This window comes from Solanum dulcamara, chromosome 10, assembly GCF_947179165.1.
Source record: "Solanum dulcamara chromosome 10, daSolDulc1.2, whole genome shotgun sequence".
Classification (NCBI taxonomy): Eukaryota; Viridiplantae; Streptophyta; class Magnoliopsida; order Solanales; family Solanaceae; genus Solanum; species Solanum dulcamara.
The window spans coordinates 14,561,328-14,572,394 of record NC_077246.1 but is presented as its reverse complement, the minus strand read 5'-3'; positions in this window follow the sequence as shown (position 1 = coordinate 14,572,394).

The following is an 11,067-nucleotide window of genomic DNA, read 5'->3' as shown; positions in this document are numbered from 1 at the left end:
ATCTCTTAATCATATCCGCTTCCGCTTCCCATATTGCACTTTCTATTTGTTGATTCCTCCAAAGGACTTTAACAGATGCAATTTCTTTGTTCCTCAATCTCTTAACTTGCCGGTCCAAAATTTCCACAGGAACTTCTTCATAGGTCAAGTTTTCTTCAATATTCACTACTGCCATAGGTACAATGGAACTAGAATCACCCACATGTTTTTTCAACATAGACACGTGAAACACCGGATGAACCAGGCCATTTCCAATGGTAATTCCAACTCATATGCAACCTTACCAACACGTCTCACGATTCTATAAGGCCCTACATATCTAGGACTCAATTTCCCTTTCTTACCAAATCGAACCACACCTTTCATGGGTGAAACCTTCAGATACACCCAATCATCCACATTAAACTCAAGATCCCTTCTTTTAGTATCAGAATAGGACTTTTGACGACTTTGAGCCGTCTTCAACCTTTCTCTAATGATCTTCACCTTCTCTAAAGCATCAAGTACCAAATTGGGGCCCAACAAGGTCATCTCACCTACTTCGAACCAACCTACCGGTGATCTACATCGTCTCCCATACAAAGCCTCAAACGGTGCCATCTCATTACTTGAGTGGTAACTATTATTATAGGCAAACTCGATGAGAGGTACATGATCATCCCAATTCCCTTTAAACTCCAACACACAAGCCCTTAACATATCCTCTAGTGTTTGAATCGTCCTTTCGGCTTGCCCAACCGTTTGAGGATGGAATGTTGTGCTCAACTTTACCTTAGTACCGAGGCCTTTTTGAAATGATCTCCAAAAGTGAGAAGTGAATTGGGTACCACGATCCAAAATAATGGATAATGGCACACCATGCAACCTCACCAACTCCCGAATATACAACTTGGCATAGTCTTCGGCACTATAGGAAGTTTTAACCGGTAAGAAGTGAGCTGACTTAGTCATTCTATCAATAATTACCCAAATCGAGTCATGACGTTTCCGGGTATGAGGCAAACCCACTACAAAATCCATATTCACATTTTCCCATTTCCAAGTTTTTTTTTTTTTATGGGAACAGACCCTACACGAGGCTCCCACCTCTCGTGCACAGTCAGGGGTTAAGCAACACCCCCAAGCCTTAACATAAATAATCAAAATAAAAATACAAGGAGGGGGACATAAGCCTTACCTCCGATCCTATGGTGGTTCATAAGTCGGCTAACCTATTAAGGTCGGCTAACTCATCCCCGATACAAAAAAGAGACAAACTATAACTAGAAAGCAGTAAACCTGTGAGAGGACTCCTCCCAGTACAATTCAACTATGAAAGCATAAATGAGGGAGACTCTCCCCTTCCATGAGAAAATAAGAAAGTAACCTACACTAGTCCTATTCAACTATGCTACGTACCAGACATAGCTATATTGAAGAAGAACAAGTATACGAAACTTCTATCTCGCATGGGATGGGAAAATTCTTTTCATCTTTGCTCTTTTTAGTCTTGTCGTACCAAGTAAATCTAGGTGAAATGTGCCATTGCATCAGTATCATGATTATCAGCTATGGGGGCTGAAAAGAGAGGAAATATATGGATCTATAGTATCCAACAGCCTTGGAGTTGTGGAGAATTAGGTTCAGTAGTAGATCCCTCTTTTGGTACCTGCACAGGCAAACAACACCAGAAAAACACACAAGCAAACTATTGTGTGCTGCATATGCTGTATACTGCTGCTGCTGTGCTGCATATGGTAGGTACAGATGGTGGGTGATGATGATGGCTGCAGTATCCTTGTGAAGCCAAGAATTCTCAACTTTGAAGTTGTAGCAGTTGTGCATCAGTGAACCTGCATTAGCAATTAACAAAGGGGCAAGCAATTGTGGGAAGAGAAAAGGCTGATGCATGTTTTTGTGCAACTCCTTGTTGCTGCCATTGTAGTTAGGCTGCTTGTTGGTCTTTGTTTTGAGGTGGTTAAGCTTCTGGGAGTACATGCATAGACAAACAAAAACAACAAACCACACAACCAAAGAAATCTGGAAGCTGCTGTAACCATGTTTCTTGTGTGCTGCAAGTTGTTGGAATTGTTGCTGCAAGGGGCTCCAAAAAATTTGGTGTTGCTGCAGGTAGTGAAAATTGTTGGAGGGTGCTGGAGAGTTCCTGGTATGTGGACATAGACATACAAAACCAGAAGAGTACAGAAACAAGCAACTGTGCATCTCCTTGGTGCTTCCTTTGTGCTTTGGCTGCATGTTGGTGTCAATTATACCCATTTCCAAGTTGGGATTTCAATGTCTTGGGCTAGGCCACCCGGTCTTTGATGTTTGGCCTTCACTTGTTGACAATTTGTACATTCAGACACAAACCTTGCTATGTCCTTCTTCATGCCACCCCACCAATACAACTCATTTAAGTCTCGGTACATTTTTGTTGAACCGGGATGAATGGAGTATCTAGAATTATAAGCCTCTATCAAGATCAAACTCCTTAGGCCATCAACATCTGGAACACATATCCGAACTTGGTAGTATAGAACCCCATCTCCCCCTTGGGAAAAGACTTCTATCTTCTTTTCCTTTACCAACTTCTTTAACTCGATAAACTTTGGGTCAAGATCTTGCTTTGATTTAACATCCACCACCAAAGAGGATTCAGAACTATTTTGAACAACCATACCCCCATCATTAGTACTACCCAACTTCACCCCTAATCTAGCCAATCGGTGAACATCTTTCACCAACTCCCTCTTCCTTTCATCCACATGGGCCACACTTCCCATAGATATTCTACTAAGTGCATCAGCAACCACATTGGCTTTACCCGGATGATAGTGCACACTCATGTCATAGTCCTTAAGGAGTTCTATCCACCTTCTTTGCCTTAGATTAAGGTCCTTTTGGGTAAACACATATTGAAGACTCTTATGATCAGTATAGACATCCACATGCACCCCATAGAGGTAATGCCTCCAAATCTTCAGAGCAAAAACAACAGCCGCCAATTCAAGGTCATGGGTAGGGTAGTTGCGCTCATGCACCTTTAATTGCCTAGAAGCATAGGCTATTACCTTGCCTTTTTACATTAAGACACAACCTAAACCAATATTTGAAGCATCACAATAAACTACAAACCCTTCTAATCCTTCTGGGAGAGTCAAAATAGGAGCAGAGGTAAGTCAATCTTTTAAGGTCTGGAAACTCTTCTCACACTCATCTGTCCATATGAATTTGGATTTCTTTTGGGTCAATTTTGTCATAGGAGATGAGATGGAAGAAAAGCCTTTGACGAACCGTCTATAGTACCCGGCTAGACCTAAGAAGCTCCTAATGTCTGAAGGAGATAATGGTCTAGGCCAATTTTTGACTGCCTCTATTTTCTTAGGATCAACCTTGATTCCATTACCGGACACTACGTGACCAAGAAATGCTACCTCCTTTAACCAAAATTCACACTTACTAAATTTTGCAAATAATTGTTTACCCCTCAATGTTTGAAGCACAACTCTCAAGTTATTTTTATGTTCTTCCTCACCCCGAGAGTAAATTAAAATATCATCGATGAAGACTACTACAAAGGTATCAAGGTAAGGTTTGAACACCCTATTCATCAAGTCCATAAACACCGTCGGTGCATTCGCCAACCCAAAACTCATCACCACAAACTCATAGTGACCATACCTTGTTCGGAAGGCTGTTTTGGGAATGTCACACTCCCTTACCCGTAGTTGGTGGTAGCCGGACCGAAGGTCGATCTTGGAGAAGTGACTTGCCCCTTATAATTGATCAAACAAGTCATCTATTCTAGGGAGTGGGTACTTGTTCTTAATGGTCATCTTATTTAATTGCCGATAGTCTATGCACATTCGAAGTGACCCATCCTTCTTTCTTATAAATAGAACGGGAGCACCCCATAGCGAAATACTTGGTCTTATGAACCCCTTGTCTAACAAGTCCTTTAATTGTTCCTTCAGCTCTTTCAATTCTGCTGGGGCCATGCGGTAAGGAGGAATAGAGATAGGTTGGGTATCGAGGAGGATATCAATACCAAAATCAACTTCCCTTTCGGGAGGGACACCGGGAAGGTCATCAAGAAAGACATCGGGGAATTCATTGACTATAGAAACTGACTCAAGAGAAGGACTTTTGGAGTTGACATCCCTAACCCTCACAATATGGTAAATACATCCCTTAGAAATCATTTTGCGAGCCTTAAGATAAGAAATAAACTGACCCTTAACCACCGAAGCACGACCCTGCCATTCAATAACAGGCTCATTTGGAAATTGGAACTTGACTTGACGATTCCTACAATCTATGGAAGCATAAGATGCATGTAACCAATCCATCCCAAGAATGACATCGAAATCTATCATATCAAGCTCAATGAGATCACAAGGAATAACTTTATGCAAGATAGACACAAGGCAACCCCTATAGACCTTTCTAGCAATAACTGACTCACCAACAGGGGTAGACACCAAATAAGGCTCTAATAACATTTCAGGTAAAACATCAAAGCTATTAGCAAGGAATGGAGTAACAAAAGATAAATTTGCACCCGGATCTAATAGTGCATACACATCAAAAGAAAAGACCTTTAACATACCGGTAATGACATTGGGTGCATCCTCAACCTCTTGTCTCCCATGCAAGGCATAAAAGCGGTTGGTGCGTTGGACACCTCCTTGGACTTGTTGACTATGAGCAATTTGGCCTTGAGTCCTACCACCACCATCTCTAAAATCCTTAGCATGGTGGCCCAGCTTGCCACACTTAAAGCATGCATTGGAGCCAGCTAAGCATTCCCCTTTGTGAGTCCTTCCACACTTCTTGCAAGCAGGGAAAGTTTGAGTAGCAACATTCTCTCTTGGAATCATTGGTTTACCACTCTTGTCCTTGTTGAACCTTGGAGGAGGAGTATTGGTGGAACCTTGCCCCATAAATCGTTGCCCAGCTTGGCCTTTGCCATTGTTACCATAATCGGACCTTTGAGGGTTAAACCCTCCACCATCCACTCTAGCCTTTTCGAACCCCCTTGATCTCTCTCTAAGCTTCTCTTCTTCAATTTGTTCTGCATAAGTCATTAACCGAGAGATATCCATCTCCTTGATCAACATGGCCGTTTTGCACTCCTTGGACACCAAGCTTGAGACACCGAAAATAAACTTGCTCATTCTAGCTCTTGGGTCAGAGACCATGAAGGGAGCATACTTTGACAACTTAGTGAATTTGAGAGCATACTCCCTCACACTCATACTTCCTTGACGGAGGTTGATGAACTCTTGGATTTTGGCCTCCCTTAGCTCCAATGGGAAGAAGCGGTCTAGGAAGGCACCTTTGAACTCTTCCCATCCTATCGACCCTATTTCTTCATCCCTCTCAACAATCCATTGTTCGTACCACACTCGAGCCACACCTTTGAGTTGATAGGCCACTAGCTCGGCCTTCTCATTTGGTGGCACACCCATGATATCCACAATCCGGTACACCTCATTAATGAACTCCATAGGGTCCTCATCTAGTTTAGAACCATCAAACTCGGGCGGATTTATCCTTTGGAAATCCCGAATCCTAGAGGCTGGATTTTGCATTTGGGGAGGAGGAACACCTAGATTCCCTTGGTTAGCTATGACTTGAGCTAACAAAGTAATAACACTGCGAAACTCGGCATGGGTTACCCCATCCTCATGATGTTGGGCATTAGGAATCGGAGGAGTTTGGTCCTCATCGTCAACCCTTGATCTTTGAGGTGGTCTTCCACGAGTCATTTTCTAGAGAACACAAAATGGGTCGTTAGTTAAAGGAAAGCTTAGGACACTCTAAGGCACGACATGAATTTGAAAGAAGTGAAAATTTTCCTAAACGCCTCATAGTCTCTTATTCATAATTGTGGCGCGCTTCACAACCATGAACAAGACCCTATTCGACGCGGTATGTTGGAATCCAAGGATCATTCAAAACCTCGGGCTCTGATACCAAGTTTGTCACGACATAAGCCTAGGGCCTAGACGTGACATGGCAAATGAGGAACCCGAAAGTACCTCAAACAAGCCTCTTAGCATTCTTTTAGCCTTTCATAGGTAATGATGATAAATAGACAAACGGAAATCATAATAATAATAAATCTTCAACTTACATATGTCCAACAATACCTCTAACTATTAGATTTAATGGGGCTAAGACAAGTTCCTAGCTCACCCTCAATCATAATAGAAGAAATGCCATAATAAAATATCTTAACATATCATAAGCTAGAAAGACAAAGGAGTATTGTTCCCGGAATATGGGAACTCACCAAAAGTAGTCTTCAATGGAATATCAACTAGCCACGTGGAGGAGAACGAGGAGGAGCACCGATCCCTACATGGTGATATCATGTAGGAAAAAAGAGTATGCGTTAGTACTTTGAATGTACTAAGTATGTAAGGATGCATGAACATTGAGAAAATATTATAACATTTATGTAATATGGAACATAATGTAATACATGCATAATAAATCATATGGATATCCTTTAAAACATTCATTTTGTGGGAAGCTAACCATAACCGACATTTAAGACCATGCGAGCTATTACATGGAATCCAACATAACCCCCTACGTTGGCCGGGGAGACTACTTGCCAGGTAGAACTCCGTCAACTTCATTTATTTCTTTAACTTTAACTTTAAGGGCTATTTATGGATCCATTAGCCTAAGCCTACAAGGGCTCCTATGTTGGCACATAGTTAATGAGACAAGGGGTTGCTACTAGGATTCCCTTACCGAATCCCACCTCAATGCCTCATTCGGTGCTAAGTCAATCCCACGGAATAGTTTAATACTTCAAAATATTCATAGCATATAACTTGAGAATTCAAACATCATATTCGGTAGAATAGCTCATTAAAACATTTGATAATTCAAATATGCAAGAATTGTCTTTATTGCATAAAGAATCCATCATTCATATCATTTCATCATTCTTTCATTTCATAACACTTCCTTTTTGATCATAGATATTGCTTTCATAAACATTTATTTGGAGTCAAAGCTTTCAAGTCAAACTTTATTAAAACATAGTAAAATTAGGTGGGTTCAAATCACTTCAAATTGAAAATATGTATGTAAATAAATATACATAAATACTTTGAAATCCATTAATTAAAAATCATGCTTTTAAACAACCCACCATGAATTTCAAGAACCTTTAAATAGATAAATAAAAGAATTACTTGTAAACCATCAATTCATACATATGAAATTATGTTGCATCAAAATAGAGCAATAATCATTAGTTTAACCATGATTCATACTATTAAGTAAAATTAAGAATTAGCATAAGAAAATATTACTTGAAATCAAGATATTTAATTGAAAGAGTTTTTGGACTACATGGGTGGAAGAACCCATGGATAAACACCCACATAACTTAGAGTAAAGCTTAAAGAAAATAAACATAATTTATCATATAATCAAAATAATTTAGACATGAGAGTGGAAGGAATACTCTCATTGAAACCTTACATACCTGGAAACCGAAGCTTTAGTTGGTACCGGAAGACTTAATGAACACTCTTGAGTCCTAGCTTCTCTCCTTGCCGGAACGTTTTGTGTACTACCCGGAATATATGAATCACCGGAATAGTATTTCTTCACTACTAAGAACTAAAACTATATTTGAGAATGTGTATAGAGAGAAGATTTGCTTGAGAAAACTTGATGAATAAAATGAGGAAATAAGGTGGGTATTTATAGGTGGGAAAGATGACCTAACAATAAATAAAATAATTATAAATAAAAATCTGAAAATTTAGTGGAATATATTGATGTCATGGATGATGCTAAATGGAGGACAATTTATGTCATGAGTGATGTCAAATGTATCTAGATCTTTCTATGGTAGGTGAAATGAGTTATCTTTGACAGAATACTCTTTTTGGGAGCTGCGTTTGAATAAGATAAATTCCTTATTAGGATTTGGTGTCTTCATAAGAATTGTAGATATGGAAGTCTAGTTTCATATAGTTCAAGAATCTACCGATTTGGATAAAGCTACAGTTAGATATGATTTTTCTTCTATAAACACTCATTTCCGTAACATCATCCTACCTTACAAAGAGTAATTTATTTGACCTACTTAACCTCCTAATATTAAAATATGACCTTCATAAAAGTTGTAGGTAATGATCTTGTGGTTACTCAAAAATTTGAATCACTCAATTTGGATATTTCGATGAAAAGTTATGACCAAAATACAAAGGCTGTATCATGTTTAGGCAAAAATTGAAACATTGTATACAACGTTTTTAGGGGATATTACAATAAATCATAACAAAAACCCCCACTTTTACTTTATGCATCCTTATTTTTGGGCTACTGCAACTGAATAAGTGATAGCTAATAGTTCTATTTCAACCTATTCCCCGTGGGTTCGACATCGACTCTTAATTAGTTAAAATATATTACTAACGATCGTCTATATTTCTTTTGATAGGTATAATTGAGCATTATCATCTGCATAACTGTTCTTTCTACTCTGGGCTGTAAGAGTCTACCCTGAATCATACGACCTGCTCCATTTCATCTATAAGAAAGTTCGTGTCTAAGGAGTCCATCTCAGTTGAATCAAATCAACCAATAGGATATCTACATCATCAACAATAAAATGCCACAAACAAGGCCATCTAAATACTAAAGTGATAATTTTTGTTGTAGGAAAACTTTGCTAAATGAAAATGTTGATCCTACCTAGCATCAAAATCAATAATACTGGCTCGAAAGATATCCTCCAACACTTGAATTGTAAGCTTGGTATTGGCCATCAATTTGTGGGTAAAAAGTTATACTCATATCTAGCCTAGTGCCGAAAGCATGTTGTAATTCCTTCCAAAAGTATAAAGTAAACAACAAATACCGATCAGAGACAATAGATATAATCACCCCATAAAGCTAAACGATCTGACTGATGTATAACTGGGCTAACTTGTCTGCCGTATACTTCACCCGAACAAAGATTAAATGGGCAGATTTGGTCAGTCTGTCAACAACTACCCAAATGAAATCATAACAACCCAAGGTAGTAGGTAAGCCCACAACAAAGTCCATGGTGATCTGCTCCTATTTCTATGTAGGAATGGTCATTGTCTTAGTCACATCTCCGGGCTGCTGGTGCTCACACTTGACCTATTAAAAGGTCAAACACTTGGACACAAACTCCGTGATAACCCTCTTCTTCCCACATCACCAATAATCTTGTCTCAGATCATGGTATATCTTTGCCATCCCCGGATGAACAGAATATCGAGAATAATGGGTCTCTTCTAGAATCAATCTGATCAAATCACGCACTTTAGGCATGCAAATCTTGCCCTATATCTTCAAAACACCATCCGAATCAAGTATAGTTTCCTTGGATTTACCTCTAAATACCTTTTCTTGAAAGAGACACAACTTCTCATGATCAAACCATCTCTCCCGAAATTGCTCAAATAGAGAAGAATGAGCCTCAATGAAAACAATCAGACTACCACTCTTCTCAAAAGCCCACAATCGGACAAAGTTGTTGGCTAACCTCTTAACATCCCTATCTAAGGGCCTCCTATCAATACTAATCGTGGCGAGACTCCCCATGCTAGGATTCTTCCTAGTCAAAGCATTAGTCACCTCATTGGCCTTCCCTGGATGATACAAGGTAGTCATGTCATAGTCCTTCAATAACTCAAGCCATCTATGCTGCCTCAAGGTTAGATCCGTTTGATTGAAAATGTATTGAAGACTCTGGTGATCAGTGAATACCACACAATGCACACTATACAAGTAATGGCGCCATAGATTCAACACAAACACCATTGCTTCTAACTCCAAATTGTGAGTAGGGTAGTTCTTCTCATGTGCCTTTAATTGTCTAGAAGCATAGGCAACTACCTTTCTTTTTTATATCAACACCCCACCTAAACAAACTCCGAAAGCATCACAATATACAGTGAAATCCACACCTTCCTCAGGTAGAGTCAAAATAGAAGCCAAAGTCAATAAGGTATTGAGCTTTTAAAAGCATGCGTCACACACATTAGACCAATGAAAATCTATGACCTTCTGAGTCAATCTAGTCAAATGAGCCAAAATAGTTGAGAAGCCCTGCACAAAGCATCTGTAGTAACCAACCAACCCCATAAAACTCTGAATCTAAGTTGGAGAAGTAGGCCTCGTCTAGCCTCTAACTACCTCAATCTTGTCCAAATCCACTGTAATACCCTATTTCGACACCATGTTTCCTAAGAATGCCACAAAATAGAGCTAAAACTCATAGCTAGAGAATTTTGCATATAACTTCTACTCCCTTAACTTCTGAAGAACCGACCTTAAATGGAAAACACAATCCTCCTCGGTCTTAGAATACACCAAGATATCATTAATGAATATAATCACAAATATGTCTAAATATAGGCGAAAAACCCCATTCATCAACTCCATAAATCAGGTTAGGGCATTAGCCAATCCAAATGAAGTAACCAAGAACACATAATGGTCATAAAGGGTTTGAAAAGTTGTCTTAGAAATATCTGATGCCCTAATCTTCAGCTGATGATAACCCAATCTCAAATTAATCTTAGAGAACAAAGCCGCTCCCTAAAGCTGATCAAACAACTCATCGATATGGGAAAATGATAATTGTTCTTGACAGTCACCTTATTTAATAGTCTGTAATTGTTGTATATCCACATAGACCTATCTTTCTTCTTCATAGATAGGACTGGTGCACCCGAAGGTGACACTAGGGAAAATGAACCCTTTGCTCAACAAGTCTTGCAATTGTTCCTTTAACTCAACCAGATTCATGTGATATGGTGGAATAGAAATAGGCTTAGTGCTATATCCAAATAAATAGCAAAGTCAATGTACCTATATGGAGGAACACCAGGAAGATTAGTAGGAAATACATTAGAAAATTTGCTAACCATGGAAATAGACTCCATAGGACGTACTCAATGCTAGTATCATGTATAAAAGCCAAATAAGACATATACCCTCTACCAATCAACCTCTGAGCACAGATATGATAAATGACCTTACTAGGGTAAGAACCACTAGATCCTCGAGAAA